The sequence below is a fragment of the Sturnus vulgaris genome, chromosome 2, assembly GCF_052056855.1.
Source record: "Sturnus vulgaris isolate bStuVul1 chromosome 2, bStuVul1.hap1, whole genome shotgun sequence".
In the NCBI taxonomy this organism is placed as follows: domain Eukaryota; kingdom Metazoa; phylum Chordata; class Aves; order Passeriformes; family Sturnidae; genus Sturnus; species Sturnus vulgaris.
In genome coordinates, this window is record NC_142244.1 from 107641794 (window position 1) to 107660268 (window position 18475).

The window sequence follows — 18475 nt, forward strand, 5'->3', positions numbered from 1 at the left end:
TGTATTTAAAAAACAACAAAAACCAAACCAATAAACAAAACCTTCTATTCTGCTGGCATATAATCATTGTTAACTTTTTTTTTTTTTAATGACAAAGTTTAAAAGATATGTTGAAATACTGAGAGAAATTTCAAGACTGGAAAGTCTCCAATAATTCATGTCAGAGATCCGTCAGCAATTTTTTGTGGTATTAAAAAAGAGATCCTATAAAACAAGAGGTATAGCTATCCTTACTCCTTAATTTTCATTAACTTTTTTCTTAATCAAAATTTATTCTTAGTTGTCTGTCTGATTGTTCCGTTGTGGTTTAAACAACAAAAACAACAACAAAAGGGTTTTTTGTGGCAAAGGAGTACTTTTTCCATTGTAGTGGATATGATTGTTGTGAGAAGGTATCCTCGGTGTTCATCACATCCTCAGAGGAAAGGGCAAATGGTGTCCTGCATTTTAGTATTTCAGAACTGACCAAAGGATAATTCTATATATATATTTTGCAGAGTTAGAGATTTGTTATGCAGAAGCCAAACAGTCAGGGATGGATTTTTAAGTGCTGCAGTTTATTTATTTATTACAGGATATTATCCCAGAATTTAATCAGTTAAACCTTCCTGTTGGTAAGTTTTAGAATTATCTACACAGCCTCTATGGAGTAATTTTTTACTGAATAATCAGGCAATTATTTGCTAAGCTTGTCTACATATCTGTATCACAAATCTTTAATGAATTGTCTGGTGGCACCTAATTTTAATAGTAAACCAACGTAGATTAGAACAAAGTTTTTTTGGAAATAAGTTTGGCATCCGCATTACTACAAAATGAATTCATTTCAACTACTATTATTGCAGAGAATAGCAAGTGAAATTATGAAAATGAATGCTTAAAGTCATCATTCTTTCTAATACACACTGACATTAATGCAAATAACCATGATGTAGGAGGAAAAATCATGAATATTGGAAGTTCCAAGATGGCTGGAAGTGGGAGCTAGAAAACCAGATTAGCTGTCAAGCAAACATTTTTATAGAGTGATTGTTTAACCTGGGGAAGAATGATTGTGGTGGGTTCTCTTTTATAACAAAGAGATCTGCGTGGGTTTCAGGCAGCCAAGGTCAATCCACCACAAGGAGTTCTTTCCTCCTAAAAATATTTTCCACTTTGAATAAAAATCACTTAAAAACTGTCTCATAGATAGTTTTATGTGTGAGTTGTGATATTAATGGACCTTTTTTTGTTACAGGACTTTTGAACTCTTGATAAACACAGCATGAAAGTACACTGACAGAGTTAGGTTCTTCCTACAGCTGGAGACAGTATACTGCCCATTATTACAAAACTGAATTTATGCATATCTTCCCGTTGAATATTTTTTAACAACATGTTAGTTTTTAAAGATAGAATGAATATGACATTGCTTTGTCTACTCTGCCTGAGTTGCATAGAAGAGTTTCAGCTGATCTGGCAAAATACTTACTCTATTTCTGAATTTTCAGTGTGAATATTTCTAATTGTCAGAGAACATTTTTTTTCCTCAATTCAGCTTTTTAATCTTTTTAGAAAGTATACTTATATTTAAGATACATAATATATGCTACCCTGATAGTCTCAGTACTTTTTCAAAACTCTATGATTATCTTTTAGACCTTTGGAAATTAAAGTTTTTATTAGAAATATCAGGCTTAAAATAAATCTGCCTTTTGCTATTTATTCTATACGATTTTTTTATCTGCATTCATTTGATCTGTCTCTCCTTTTTTCATCTTAATCCCTGCATTCCTCAGTATTTCCAAATGCAAGAGACTAAATGTATTGTTAGACTTGGGCTAAGATTTTATCCTCTTCCCTGCCACTCCCTTCTTTCTCTCTATCTCAGACAGATTAGAGGTCTGTCTTCTTTTTTTTTTTTTCCTTTTCTTTTCAAATCATTTGACTTCAGGAATTCAGGGTCCAAGATTGAGATAAAACGCTAATGCTTCAAGCATTTTGTATTTTGCATTTTGGCTTTGTTCTTTTGCAAAGAACATCGGCAAAAAGTTTCAGTGCTGAATATAGGACATGCAATCAATTTCTGTAAAACAAATAGATATTTTGGGGGAGAAAACTATGAGTAACTGTGGCTCAAATCTAGCCCTAAATTTAGGTAACATCTGCAAGCCTGAAACACAGCCTTTCTTCTCTCCCACTCTTATTTATGATTATTTGCTTAGTGATTGTGCGAATGGATATGTAATCACAAATTGTGTACCTTTTCTCTGAGTAGAGAATTTAAGTGTCTGAGGAATAGGAACTTATCTATATCATATATAAACAGCCATTTGTCTATAAAGCCTAAAGGGTTTTACATAGTGCTAATCCCAAAGGTGTCTTTCATGCCTGCAGGCAACTTTTTTATTTGATGGTTGCAAGAAGAAGTTTGTCTATTCAGTGCTCATGATTATTTGTCTTTGGGCAAGGACAAACAAAAATAATTCACTCTTATAATTCCTTTATGATAGGAAATATGAATTAACTAAAAAATTGAAGTATATTCAAAATTTTTCATGGGTTATAATTACATAGGCATACAGTTAAAATATACCTCTGTGATCTTTGTACGAGTGTAAAAACTTTCTGTTGGACGCTGAACCCTCTAGTTCTTCTGAACAGCAAAAAAGCCCCTTTAATATAAGATTATAGCAGCATACCAGCAGTGTATGTTAATTGGAAGTCTTTCAATCTCAGTCATCTTTTAGCACGTACTTGACAAACTGGTTTTTTTTTTACATATGAGCACTGTTTACATATACTAAACATTCACAGTTTTCTTTTAGTCCTCTGACATTTTGAATTTATTGATTGGATTGACATTTCTAAAGATGTGGTGGCACTTCCTCAGATATCTAAGAAAATATATGCCTTTATCCCTGTATGTTCCCACATAAAACCTAAAATTTAGATGAAGAAAAACAATAAGTAATCTCTTTGGTTGCACAGCACTGTATATAAAGTTTATTTTTTATTTTGAAGTGGCAATATGGCTTATGAAGCACAGCTTGAGCATGGGAGAGAAGTGTGACTGTCTTTGTCTGATGTGCCAGCAGCCTGCTGCCTCTCTCAGGAAAAACCACCAGCCTGGTGTATGTGTTACTATTTGTGGGATTAACACTCCATGTTAATTCCAGCTGCTGCTCATGCCATTGTGTTCCTGGTAGCTAACTGAGTCCTCCCTGTGCCCAGCTAGGGCAACTGTGTGTCAATTTGGCATTTAAAAAGTCCTTCTTGAATTATTCAGAAATATTCTCTTTCTGTGCATCAGAAGTCACTTTCCTATGTGTTTATAAGAGTCGAACAGTATGAATGGCTGATACATTGTGGTTTGTATGTAGATGATATGTTGCTGGCTGTGATTTAATTATTCATGTTAAATGCTTTTCATTTGCTTGTCCAGGACATTTTCTGGCTTTTCCTGCCTCGGAGCATAGTGTGTGCAGTGAGACATAAGGAGGATTCTAGTGAAAACACTTTTCATTCTTTCCATTTTGCATCAGTCTGGAGGACTGATCTCATCTGGATGGCAAAGAGTCCTGGTACCATCAGCACTGCTGAGCCTTTTTGAGTGCCAGAGGCAGTCTGAGTGACTCAGAGCTCAGACAGTAGGGCTTTTGAGAGCTGCCTCTGGGGCACAGCCACATGGAGTCTCACAGTCACTGTGCTATCAAACACAACAATAAAGCTTCACAATGCCTGTGTGTGAAAATACCAAACTGAGGGGGTTGCTTTCTCACACTGATAAGAGCTGTGAATGGTGCAAAAGTTCAAACTCACATAGTTGGGTTTATTTTCCTCATGACTGAAATCATCATAACCGATTTCAAATCTCTGATTTAATTCCCAAACCTGGCTGTTTCAATGATTTCTTCCAGATCTCCCTGTCTTTATCACTGTTGCCTCCAGCAATAGAGGCGCACCTGCCAACATGAGTCAGAAAAAGTTAGCTAATAAGAAGCACTCTATATTAATCACCATCTTGCTGACAAGCTTGTGTGTGATGTATATGTGTGGGCTGCTAGCAGATTAGTACCTTGTGTAATATATACATAACACACAAGCTAGGATTTCATTGATATCTGTAAAATTTTTGTTACAGTAAGAAGTCTTTTCAGTGCAGCTTATTATACCAGACACAGATGTCCTAAACAAAAAACAAGCTAATGAACAAAAAATGCTCTGTTCATCCTTGTATTCTCTTGGTGTCAAGAGATTCTATGTTTTTTACAAACTCTTTTTTGTTTGCTTTTGAAAGCCTTTTTGCAGAACAATTGTTAGTCCTCTAAACAGATAATTCAAAAATTCATGTGGTGTTTAGGCTTTTTTGTTAATTGAAATATTTAATTCTATATATTATGCAAAGTATTTGGGTTAGGGAATACCTTTTTCTTATTTTCTTCCATAACATTATAATTCACTTAAAAGCGAAAATCTAGAAGTTTCTCTTCCACATTTTTCCTGAGTGATCTTACAATGTCCTTAGGTCCTGCACTTCTATTTCTTTATATTCAGCCTTTCCTTTCTTCCTTGCCAATAGGCCTTTTGGCTTTATCTCTTCTCTAATGACAGACATTTTTTATTTCTCTGGCTATTATCCTTCCCTAAAATTAAACTCTTATTCATTTTGTAGGAGGGTAAATATGAAAAAGAAAATTCCAGGGACATAGGACAGTGCTAAATAGCTGCTGAAATTCACTTAGTGCAGAACTCCTACCCTAGTATATCACCAACAGGCCAAATGAATGGCCTTAATCTGGAAAATGAAATATGAAATTTCCAAAACTGGAATACACAGTGCTGCATTCTGCTGTGTGGCAAAGCACCGCAAGATTGGGGTCGTCATTGTTCATGCAAGCTCCTCTGTGACAAGACTGTGTTTTTCTAGTGGTCCTGAATGTTAGTTTAGTTATATGATTTGGGTTACTTCAGTTTCTTAAAATTCTTGTATTTAAGCTGTGATTTTTAATTTTTTATAATGAAATCCCTGGGTTCACCTTACAGTGTAGCTGAGGAAAACAATGAGGTTGATTCAGCTGCTTTTTTAATTTTATGGCATTTAATGACAAAAATACACTTGGTTTTAAAATATTTCTTTTTGTGCATTTTGGACTACAAAACTACATAATGGGACCATCCTTATACCTGTATCAAGCGTCTACAGTTGCTGGTAAGAACCCTAGAAGTATATCAGAGGACAATATTATTTGTATTTTCCCTCAGTAATTAAATATTATTCTTAATATATTTTTAATTAGAGGAAATAACGAGAGAGAAAAAAAGTGTGATTTCAAACAGACATGAAAGGCTTTGCAGGAACAAATAGAATACTTAAATTGTTAATGGATTATACAATTTTGCTTTGATTTAATGGTTATCTGATGGGATATTATATATATATATATATATATATGGGGAAAATGGCATTATTGTAGTGTTCTCAAGTGTATGAACTTCATTGTGCTAAGCTCCACATATATTAAAAGAAAAAATAATAATCCTATCTGCAGTTATGGTTGTAGAAATTTTCTGCAGGGAAACAAATTCTATTTTAGGTTTTTATTGGGGGAAAAAGGCATTGAGAGATTACAAGACATTATGAAGAGAATGGGATGTACAGTAGTCCCTTGATGTGAGGAAATGATTTCTATAGTCAGCTGTACCTGTACAGAAGAACTAATGCTTTGACTTGTGCTACAAGAATCAGAGCTCTGGGGATCCATCACTGCTGTTGATATTTCACCTGAAGTGGTTTCTGTACGGGCAGTTAAGGGCTGAGATTCACTGGCAGAGATCTGATGTGAGCTCTGTTTTAGGGAGCAGCCTATCAAACACCAATTGTCTCTTACCCTGTACTAAATTGTAGAAAGAGAATCGTTCATTGTCAGCTCGGCTGTTTAGTGCAGGTGGGATGATATGTCTGACATTGCAGTATATTAATTAACATTAGGAAGAAACAAATAGCTAAAGAACATGTTTAGAATGGATTTTATACTCCTCCAAGATATATCTTCTTCTCCTCTTCTAAGTTGTCTGTTATCAGCCAGATAACAAAATCTCTTTTCAGCGATCAGTAAACTGTAGTTGCCACTTGTCTTGTTGCTTCTATTATTTTTTTTTTCATGTACAGTCAACAGAAGCCTTTCCAGGAATGTTAGGGAGGATGTTCTATGGCAATCTCCTGCAATGGCAGCAATAGTTCAGCAAAATGTTTGGTGGGCTGCCTCTGCACAATATGCTTCAAAGAAGATTTATTACATATGATAAGCATGTTATTTTATTACAAAAAATTTACAACAACAAAAAATATCTCCTTGAACATTTGTGAAGACAAAATTGGCTTTCAGATCATTGCTAACACTAGATTTTTTTTATATAAGTAAATAATTCCGTATGAATTCCAATTAAATTGAGATAAAAATGACACATTCAGAACTTTGATGAGCTCATATGTCAAACTCTTATCGTAATGTTATTCCATAATATTTTAAAGAAAAAACAAAACAAAACAAAAAAAAAAAAGAAACACAAAACCAATCAAACAAGAAAAAAAACCAACAAAACAAACAAAAAAAGCAACACAAAACAAAAAAAAAGGGGCTGTTAAGAGTTGGGAAGTTTCCTTCACTGTAAAGATAAAATAAAATAAAATAAAATAAAATAAAATAAAATAAAATAAAATAAAATTAAATTAAATTAAATTAAATTAAATTAAATTAAATTAAATTAAATTAAAATAAAATTTGTTTCTAAATAAGATAAATGTCCCTTTAAAAAGGAATATGATACATTTTCTCTCATTTTTCCATACATTTTCCATTTCAATCATATGTAGCACAGGTACATATTCTTTCTGAATCGATGAAAATCAGACTATCAATCTTTTTATGTGTTTTATTCCATATTTTCACTAAATCTAGCATTTCTGCAGTCTCCTTTCTCTAATTTGGTCCCATCCTTCCTCAAATAGTCACTTTACTGTGTAAAAAATCTTCTTCATGGAAATACTGATTACTCTTTGGCCTGTGTTTTCAGCATATTCAATGTCCATTGTCCAGTACAGAAATGATTACTGAATTTTATAACTGTTCTGAAGAGAAATAGATACTAATTTATAAGAGAGTGTCTTCTAGATTTACCTTCCAAAGCTTACGAGTTTATTTATTGAAATAATGAATTTTCTGGACTATTAGTTTGCAATTTAATTATAAATTGTTAAGGTAAGTAGGTCTCCAAGGTGATGGTAAAATACAATAATCTATGTAACTAAAGGTATTGTGTTCTGAAGAAGGAATTGTCATTAAATCTGGTAATACAATTATTATATTCAGAGAATGGCTAGACACCTATTGCACTATGTATAGAATCATAGAATATTTTGCATTTGAAGGGACCTTAAAGATCATCCTGGTTCTACCCCTGCCATGGGCCTCTCCACAGGTCTCTCAAAGCCCCATCTGACCTGGCCTTGAACACTTAGGGGATGGAATATCCAGAACTTTCCTGGGCAATTTTAAAACTGTAAAATTTCGTCTTCTTTTTTCAAGTAAAGATTTGCACCTTGTCATAAGAAACTTTGGAATTCAGAAGCTATCATGGGAGAGTAAAGCAATACTGAGAAAAGAAAATCTATATGTGTTATATTCAATATGTGACATACATTTTTGTGTAAATGCATATCTGTTATATATATGTTTGTAGCTTTACATTTATGTACATACCTCATGTAATGCTCTGTGAAAGAGTATCCCATCTTGGTAAATGAAACATCAAAAAAGAAAAAAGAAAAGATCAGGTTTCTTAACCAAATCATTTTTCTTTCCCATTAGATTTTTATGTAAGCTGAATAACATTTATCACTTTCTACACTGTTCTTGATGCTGTCATCTCAGGTACTCCATGGGCATCAGCTATCTTAATCCTGACATGTAGGCTGGTGTGGTTGTCTACTAGCATGAAAGAATTCATTTGCTTGTCTTCATGGTTCCCTTGACTGTATTTTCCTTAAAGTGTGATGTAGCTCTGTTTCATACTCATGGTGCTGCTGTCAATAATTCTTCTTAAAGTTACTGTTTTAATATATAAATTATGTCAACAAAAGAGGAAAATTAATCAGGGACTTGAGTAATTACATTATGAAAGAAACATGTTCTTTAATAGAAGGTATTTTAACTCTAAATCACAATTATTAGTCTACTATATTTGCTTATAAAATATGGTAAGATTGAGCTTTTTTTCAAACTCCATCTTTTACTGTAGAATCCTCTTTTAATGGGCTGTGTTAATCTTCACATGTATTATAAAAGGACACAGGTGTAGTGGTTTGCTCTGACTTCAAAGGCTATCCAGAAAAACTTTAACAGATAAAGTAGGTTTTATGGTGTAGTGCAGCTGTGCCTAATATCTCCTACTATTATTTAGTTTCATTAACTGATTTAGAATGTTGTTTTATTGATGAGCTTCTATAGGCAAGTTTTGCTTTTCCTGATATTCATAAAGGAATGCACATATTTTTAGCAAATACTTAACAGTAGTTGGAAGCTGAAGGCTAGAGAAAGAAAAGCACAGCCTAAAAGAAAAGAAAAACATAGTCCATTAAAAAGATAAGTGATTTTAAGTTTCACCTGCAATGGCAGGGTTTCAGATGGAAATCCACCTTTATCTTGCTTTATACACACCTGAAACTCAGCCTCTGACATCCTGCTCTGAGTTTTCCTTTTTCCCACAGGCCCAGCAGTGTTTTGCTGACCTGAGTGTTTATGTTATCAGTCTGTAGAAGGATGCACACATAGTAATGTTTGAAAGACCTGTGACTTAAGCCCAGTGTTATGGCAGTGTTAATCTGCTGTTAGAGGTGGGTAGGAATGGAGCAAACACCTGGAGCACACACCTGGCACAGCTGGGACCCAGATGTGCAGAGCCAGGCAGGCACTCCCCTGGCTGTGCTCTGAGCAGGACATTGCTGCAGAAGATAAAGTTCCTTCCTTTCTCCTGCCTACTTTTTCTCCTGAGATAACTTTATCTTTTTACCTTGTAGGCTTCCTTTATAAAAAAAAAAAAAGCATCCCACAGTTTATTCATAGCAGCTGTGGAAGCAATTCAGTGAAGTAAAATACCTCAAAGAAAGCAGAATTTTTCCAATCTCACATGCCCAAGGCTGTTAAGTAAATCTATTATATAACTAGAAGTACAAAGTCCTCTAATTCTTTTAGAGGTGCCTTTGAAAACTACCTCTGACTTTTACTTTCTGTCATTTAACTGCAACTCTCCAGGACCAGAGGAAATCCTTTAATAACCTGCATAGCACTAAAGGCCTCTCTCTGTGTGAAGAGTGCTAACTAGTGTATCAAAGATATTACTTATCTTGCTTGAACTGAAATTGTGTGTCAGAGCATAGTTATTAAGAAAAAGAAAATAAAATAATTTTATTTCTGATTTTAAATATTGTATAAATCCAGCTGTCATTTCAGTTGGTCCCTGAAAAAAGCAGAGGGAGACAGAAAAACTTATGATTCGGGGCTCTACTTTATGTTCAGTCAAGTAAAAGGTACATTATTTAAATGATTACTCGCTCATGCTTTTTCCACTTCCATAATCTCCAAATGCAGGTGATTATAAATCAGGGAAATCTATTTTTTATATACAATTAAACTTGCTACAAATTTTGGTTTTCAAAAAAAAATCCTCACTTTGCCTGCAAAATTATGTTTGGTTTCTGTTATTCTATAAAGGAAGCAACATTTCTCCTTCCATCAGTTGCCTTAAAGGAAAATATGTATGAATATACAGTATACAGTACTTATATATATAAATTATATATATATGTATTTGTTTTGTTTGGTTTTGTTCGTCTCATTATAATTCTACATTGTTTCATGTAATAACATTATCAGAGCTTGAATATGTAGACAGTTCTTACTGTTTGGTTCTTTGAAGATCCAAAGCAAAGTTCTGCTTTTATGCATTCATACTTTTATCCTCTTTCCTGGTTTAAGCAGACATTTTCCTGATATGAATGCTCTTCATTTTTACTGAATGCCATCCTACCAGTCTTTCACTTTGTGTTTACCACATTCATTGTCATCACATTTTCAAACAGGCAAAATTTCAATTTCGTTTCTGTTCATAGACCTTGAAAAGAATAATGAAGTAATTAAGGGAACATATGGAGAGAGATTATTTTTTTCTATACTGTGTTCTAATTCCAACATTTTTTCTTCCAGTTGAATAGTCCGTTAGTATAGAAGAAATCTTAACAATCTTTTGCATCAAATGAAGAGTGCATCTGCAGTTCTGCATTTCTATACCAACCTCACTAAAATATCACAGTGCTTTAAAAAAGTTATTTTCTTTCTACATATGAAAAAAAAGATGAGCTGTATTTTAAAGGACTGAGTCCTTACTGGTGCTAAAGTCATCTATTGACACCGAGTAAAATCCTTCTTAATAAGTATTTAGTATCTTGTGATACCTGTGAGAGAAGGAAATAATATTAGTCCTCTTGCTATTTCAGCACACAAAGACATAAAAAATGACAAAATTCAATTCAGACTTGACTTCCTGCTAGTGGATCTATTTTTGTGTGAATCTAATACACGAAGCTCTGTGTGTGTGGTAAGTATATCACATCTTCATATATATCAAGATCACTTAATGATACTTCAAGCAATCTCTTTTTTTTGTGGAATAGACTTTGAAGCTGAATCAGAGTTCAGGACAAAAGACACCTTTTGAAAATATCTTATATTTGATAAAGAAATGTGATATAGCAATTTATTTTACTTATTTTTACATGAAATTGCTGTGACTCGAAATCTGTTGAACTAAAACCTCTGTTCTATTTAGGTGTCAGGGTGTCTTGAAACGTGGTTTCACTGTTTTTCTTGAGAATTTCTGAGTATAAGGGGAAGTACCTGGAATAAACCACTTTTGTCACATATGATTTAAAACTTCAGATACCTCAGGGATTTTTCGTTTATAAGCCTATGAATTTAACCTCCTTTCCTAACTGGAAAACATGAATAAAACTGTAGATCCTTGTTATCCATACCGTTTAGAAAGTACAGAAAGTAATTAATCTTACAGATTTCTTTCTGTTACAAATTGACATGAAATAGAAACAACTATAAATTCCAGACTGGTACAGCTTTTAGAAACAAATTTAGCAGCACGTAGCACCTTTTAGGTGACTGATAGGTGTTTCTTTTTTAATTTCCCTCTTGTAGAAATTATGTAATAAATTGTACTTCATAACTCAGAATGACTGAAAGACTAATTTTAGCTCTGAAGTGTTTTTACATCTAAATTGATCAATAAATTGGATGGATTCATTAATTTCTGCTGTCAGGGCCAAGGACTATCAGTGTATGTAACCTTGCTGATGTATAATTTATTAATTTTTCAAACAGTAAGTTTTTAAAACTCTCTGAATATCCCTTCCATTTATAAGCCTTTGAAAAGGGTATTGCAAAGAATAAAATTTTTTCCTGCTATGAAAATGCAGAAGTTCTGTCAATAACAGACCACCACTAACTTGCAAAAAGATGAAAAACTCAGGATAAATGCAATTTATTTCTGACAGCTACATAAATTAGAAAGACATTTTCTGACAAATTAACATCATTACACTTTTTCTATATAGCCAAGGTTTTACTTGATCAGAATGAAATGATGTAGGTGAGAACAGTAGAATTACTGACACATGAACAAATGTACATGAATTCCCATTCACTGAATGAGAAATCTTTTGTGTTTGGTGAAACCTTTTGAAAATATTTAGCATAAAAGAAGACGTCATTCTCCTATTCAGAATTTTCATAAGTCATGACTAATTCTGAATTTAAATATAAAAGACAGTACCTAAGGAAGACCTGGGCTTTTTCCACACACATCAAATCCTGGAATATGCTAAACCAAACCATCAGAACTCTTACTAATCATGCCAAGGATTGTGCTACAAGTTCCAGCAATTCTGTCTCTCAGGAATAATTCCTTTAAAGAATAAACATATCTTTTAAAATGTCGTGTTCTAATGACAAGTATATACATGAGAAATTAACCATGGATGACTTGGTAAAAATCTGAAACAATTCTAGAAAAATTCTCCAGAAACAAAGTATAGTTCTTCCAATTTCCTCTCGGTACTTCCTCATCTTCAGTTATATTTCTTTTAAATTCCTCTTCATTTGAAATTGAATTAAGTAAATAAAAAAATGCATGAGAAACCATATAAAAATTACTTACCATATATACATTCCAGACTATATTTTGAGAAATAAAATGAACGCTTTAGCAGAAAAACAGAATAGAATGCATTATACAGATTTTTTGTACGAAAAAAATATACATACTCATGTAATTGTAAGACCCAATGTATGTTTTCTATATAATGTGCCATTTCAGAGTAGTCTTTTATATAATATTTCTATCTTATTTATTGCTTCTTCATTTCCCCATTGCCCCAATTGTTCCAGCACTTACTGCTGAATAAGAAAATAACAACATTTCTGAAAAAATTACTTTGATTTGGGATTCTTACTGAAAACAGCTCAACTTCATCTGAATCTTCGGTATTTGTTTCTGTTAAGCAAACCCATTTACCTTGGGTTGATAAACCTTCATTCTGCTGATCTGTAAAACCTTTTAGGTAAGGTTGATTTATAATTAGTGGTCAGTCTGTTAGATAAAACCCCTGGTTAGTGAGTTTGCATATCTGTGTTTGCACAGCTGATATAGGGCATATATTCCCATCAGGACAGTTGGAGTATTGAAAACTGACCAGTTCTTACATCCCTGCTCTTCTCTTCCTCATAAATAGGACATTAAAAAATGTGAGCAATCTTTATTTCTTTCAATTTACATATATCAAGGCACCAACTTGAAACTGATGTAAGATTCATGAGGTTCTGATTATGATTTCTGTAAAGTGCAGCTGGTGTCAGTAGAGATAGCTGGTTTTTTTTCTTTTTTTTTAGGGATGTGTCTTGGTCAGCTAATCAAATGGACACATACAGAAGTAAAAAAAAAATAATAAAAAAAAATGTGCTGGTCATTAGCAAAATATGATTCTTACCAATTTCCTTTTTTCATTATTCTCTCTTCTATCCGCTCCTAACTTATTATGCTTTATGATTATTAGTGAACTTTAGGCCTTCAATCTCATTAAGAAATCATTTGAAGAATATCAGTATCAAATACACTAAATATTTGCAAAATACTTTTTAAAATTTACTTTATTTTTATAAAGTATATTACTTTATTTACTTTAATTTATTTTTAAATACTTTATTTAATTCTGTAGGAAGTAGAACATACATGCATGATGACTGATCTTCCTTTGGCCAGATCTTAGTGAGCAGTTGTGAACTTCTGGGAATTAGTGAATATCACTAGACTCCAGTACACCCCATTCAAACCAAAACTTTACCACCTGAGATTTTTTTCCCACCATATTTTGTGTTTCATTTGTTCTTTAGTTATGACAATAGGATGTCAAGATTATGAATTTCAATGCAAATATCTATTTACATCTTAGACAAACTTTTACTACTTACATGAAGCTATGGGCAGTTTCTTTTGGTTTCTATCAGCATTTCTTTTCATTTATATCAGCTACTTCAACTTTCTTTTAAAAAGTTTATGTTTGGGTTAGACCTTCATACTCAGGTAATACCTGGCTCAAGCTTATGATGCCACTACAAGATATTAGATTTGTTTTTACTTAAAATAAATCCAGAAATGAAAGAGAAGTACAATGTGTCAGAGTCTGCACCTGGCACTGCATTTATTTGAATACAGGGTGGCTGTTTGGAATGCTGTGGAAACAAGTGGTATAATATCTACGTGTAGGAATCTGACTTGCACACCCTCAAAAACCCAGCAAGGGATGAGCTGCATCATGAAATACCTAAATGTCTTTAACGGCCTTGGTCTTGTTACTTCAGAATTAATCTAATGAAAGAAATAGTTGTAGTGAAATGACTGAAGAAAAAAGTATCTGTAATATGTTCAAAAATTATATAAAGGTACATATATATTCATTGTAGGAGTGCATGATTCCTCTGTTAGTTTAAGGATAAAAACATCATGGCATGTAAGGTGAAGTTTCTGAAACTTCAGAAACACTCCTGAGCTTTTCTGTTAGATGACCTTCATTAGTACATTTAATGAGTACATAACTAACTTTAGGACATACTACAATTTGACAAATCTAATTTTCATATTATGATAAGTTAATGAGTTTCTCTTTTAACTTGCTAAAATTACACCAGCACCGCACAAAAGATTTCAATGGCATGATTAAAGCATTAATTTAGTCTTAAGTATTTAAAATACATTTCTTTGAAGTAAGAATAACTATTAAAGTAAATATCATAGCAAGATGAACAGAGCATTTCAGAAGACTATTGCATATTCTTATATTTTGGAGTCTGCATGTACTTTGCAAACATAGCCCTAAACTGCCGAGATTTGCATGCAAAAATCTATTATGGATGTTTTTATTCCAGTGAAAAAAAAGAGGAATGAGAACACATCCATTTATTGGTGACCTTTATTTCCCTCTCCTGTTTCTGCTGTTAGTCACAAAGTAGAGAGAATTCAGTCCAGGAAAGAAAAATTCCTTCTGTAAGCAGCTCTTATTTTTCTCCAAGGAGTTACCTCCACATTTCTGCAATATTTAAAGTACAGGTCATGCAGCTCAGCCCTATCAAGCCCCATGAATTAGGAACACTTCTGTTCCTGTTGCATCCTTGCAGTGCCTGCAATTGAAGCTTTCCCAGCACTGGACAAGGGTGTGTCACTGGGTGGAATGTGCAAGACAAGGCACCATTTGTGTCTTTGCTTTTCTTGCTAGGTCACAGGAAGGAAGGAAGATCTGTCTGTAGCATAGCCCTGTTGGTTTTTGAAATAAATGAGGATCTGGCCAAGCTGCCTTGGATTCAAATTTTATTGGGAAAGAAATAGGTAAAAACTCAGGAAAATAAGGGTTCATTTCTTTTCTCCTTTTTTGCCACATTATTAATATGCCATTTTTTTCCCTTCTATGAACTAGCTTCAGAGTGCATTGTATACCAAACATTCACGTTTCTATTTAATGAGTGGGATCCTTTTTGTGTTTGAAAATGTGTTTGCTTTCACAGTAGAGAGCTCTCGACAGAACTGCAAAATTAACTAAACTGCAACTGCTTTGCCAATTAAGTTTCAAGGTGGTGGTTCTGCTTAATAAAAAATTTCAACATAATACTGTTGCAACAGTATAGAGTGTATTCTCCAATTTCAGCTGTCACGATCATCAACTTCTTTAAATGGAGGAACTCTTGATTTGTTGATAAGTTTGCAGTATTACTGTACTCTTCATGGCTTCGAGTTGTTCTGTAGAAAATAATCAGGTGTTTAAGTTGCATTATGAAAGAAAAACCACAGCCCACAGGTCCTGAACTCTGACAAGAAATTCCCTTACTGGTTCAGGGAGAAAAATTCCCCCTCTGCTAGCCCCTAGCCAGACCATTCTGGTTTGGGATGAGCAGTCTTACTTAGACCTGGATGTTGAATTATCTGAAAATCTCCATTGGTAATTCAGAGGCATGGGGAAAAAAATCACTGTTGCAAGATTAAATATTTTACTTAATTATAAGCATTGAAATGCTTGTATTATTTTGCAGGTTGGGAAAAATCCTTTTCTGAAAGGGGAAACATTGCATCCTTATAGCTTAAAGTGTATTTTCCTGTCAAAGTTTAAATTTGTTTTATTTGGGTAAAGTTGATATGCACATTCAAATTAAGGGTGTGTTTTAAATTAGAAATAAAAAAAAATAAGTAGAGGAGCAAGGCATTGCTCCTCAGAAGAGTACAGAATCAAATCCTAAACAAATAAACAAAAATTTTTAGGGCACATCAGGTTTCCTGGAATAATCAATGACTATGATGATGAAGAATGTCTTAAGTGCTATGCACGTTGTTTTTTGTATTTATTATTGTGAAGTATTTGTTCATTTTAGAGGTGAGTATTACTTGAAATAATCTTTTCCAAGTCACATATTATAGAACTGATGTATCTGTTCTGTTCCCTACCATATGGATATGCTTAAAGCAATACATTATACCAGAATGCTTTATCTCCAGTGCTTTCAGTACTACTTGCTCCATGATTTCTTGAAGTATTCATTAATTAAAGAAGCACAATGCAAATTATTGTATTTCAGACTAAGACCAAAGTAAATGAATGTACCTATAAAGGAAGAGATACTATTGTTAGAACACTTCTAACTTAGTTTATTTAAATTATTTGCATAGCTGTAATTAAGCTATAGTGCACTTCATTTCTGCGTAAAAATTAAGTAGAATAAAATTATCACTTTTTAATAACATCCAATTAAATGTCATTAATGAGAATTTAATCACCATGTTTCATATTAGATATAATTAGCTAATGATCTGTAAATCTGTGTGAAACACACCTTAACAATTTAACACTTTACATAATAAAATAACCTATCTAAGCCCAAGAAGTAATTAAGATTTCATATGTGCCATATTTCACTGTCCATGAGAGAAGACAATTGAAGCTCTGATAAAGTATACAATATTAAATTTGACTTGCCCTGCCCAAAGCCCTCTGTACCATTATTTATGCTTTTTTTGAAACTTTCTATTTAAATTATCTTAAGGGTCTTGTATTTCTTGCATTTGTGTTTTGATAATTTGTGGCAGGTGAGGAAATAGCATCTGTTGCAGGTTATTCCATTAAACTATTGCATAGACTAAGGTGGAGGTGTTGGCTTTAGTTTTCTTGGTTTGTTCTTTCTGTTAAGAATTTTAAACAAAGAATTTATTTTATTAAAATAAAAATTTTCTAAGAGATAATTTTGTGATTTCTGGGATGAATTTTCTCAGATTCTCTGGGCACAATTTCTGCTCAAAATCAGTGAGAAAAAGAACTTCTGTTTAGTTCATTGCATCAGTGCTACCACAGGATTTCAGCTTTAATGGCACTATGAGCTAAATTACCCTGCATGTCTGCTGAAGTCTTGTCATACTGACTCTTGATTTTTCCTGTCATCAAAGAAAAAAAAAAAAACCTATGCAAACCCTAAGAAACCAAATGCTCATGCTTTATTACCATTTCCTCTCAAAATAAAAAATATTGATTAAAAAAATACTGTTAATTTTTTTAAAACTTGCCTCCTCATGTTCTTATCTTAGTTTATTGAATTTTGCCATTTCTCTAACTCAGATATTTAAAAGCTGTCTGGACATGGTCATGGGCAATGAACTCTAAGTGGCCCTGCTTGATCTCCTGAGACAACTTCTGACCTCAGACATTTTGTGATTCTCTGATTACTTTGGTATCACCTTGAATATCTCATGCATTATCAGAATTTCAACGTGAGATGAGTATGTTGTCAGCTATGTCTGATTAGATGCTGTGAAGTACCATATTAGAACTGAGAATCTTGTTTGCTTTTAATAAGATGCACCCAGTCTTGAAGCTGTCCCATCAAAAGATAGAGGAGCCCTTTAGTAAATAAATTGCTATTCAGGGCAGAATTTGCACTGGCATTTCATTTTTAACCTCATTTTTACCTTCTTTTTTTCATTGATTTATGTCTTTGGAGGCTGAAACAGAAATTGAATCTTTCCTTTGCACATGTTTTAGTATGTCATAAAGTTATATACTGCATTACTTACTTAATAAAGATTTAGAGAAGTAAAATTCATTCATTGATCCAGACATGTTAGACAGTTTTTAAAATATGTATTGTTATATCATATCACTCATGTCAAGCCTTGCTTAGAAAGTCTTAGTAATAAAAATCATCAACAGTAGTCTTAAGAAGGAGACCAGTGATTTTCTGGTACTACAAATGATAGCTAAAAATCCCTGTCATATTTTAAATGATTCCAAATTATTTATCTTTAAAAATTCTTAAGATTGCTTCTAAAGACTGATACAGCATGAAGCTACATTTAAGCAGAAAAGACTCATCAAATTACTTTTAAAATTTTAGTCTCAGAATAAAGCATGGAGTTTCTCCATTAATACATTGAAAGAAAAATATTTTTGAATTCATGTAATAGTTTCCCTCGTTATAAATATTTTCTCTCTAACTCCCACGTCATAGAAAGTGCAGCTATATTAAACTGAAAATGTATTGCTAAAATTTCACTACTTCCTAATGATTGAATTGGATGTCTGAATCTTCTTTGAATTTCCATTTATTTCATTCTGCATTCCTAATCTAACAAATTTAAATGTTATGCCTTTATAAATGTTATGTTTGGATTCTCATTCACAAAATGTTGTATTCTTTGATTTCTCTAAGATCCTTCATCACCATGCTCAGGAACGTTTTATCACAGAACAAAGGTGCAGGTAGCAGTTTATTAGAGATCCTTGCTAAAGTGGGTGCAAGCTGATTATCACGGGAAGGAGTGAGATCCACTAAGGGACATA

General features: G+C 33.1%; 1 protein-coding gene across 2 annotated transcripts in view; it reads left to right on the forward strand.

Annotated features, from left to right (window-relative positions):
* IL1RAPL1 (interleukin 1 receptor accessory protein like 1) overlaps positions 1 to 18475 on the forward strand; it is a 682566-nt gene that overhangs the window by 153171 nt on the left and 510920 nt on the right. The gene's annotated exons all lie outside the window — the stretch shown is intronic.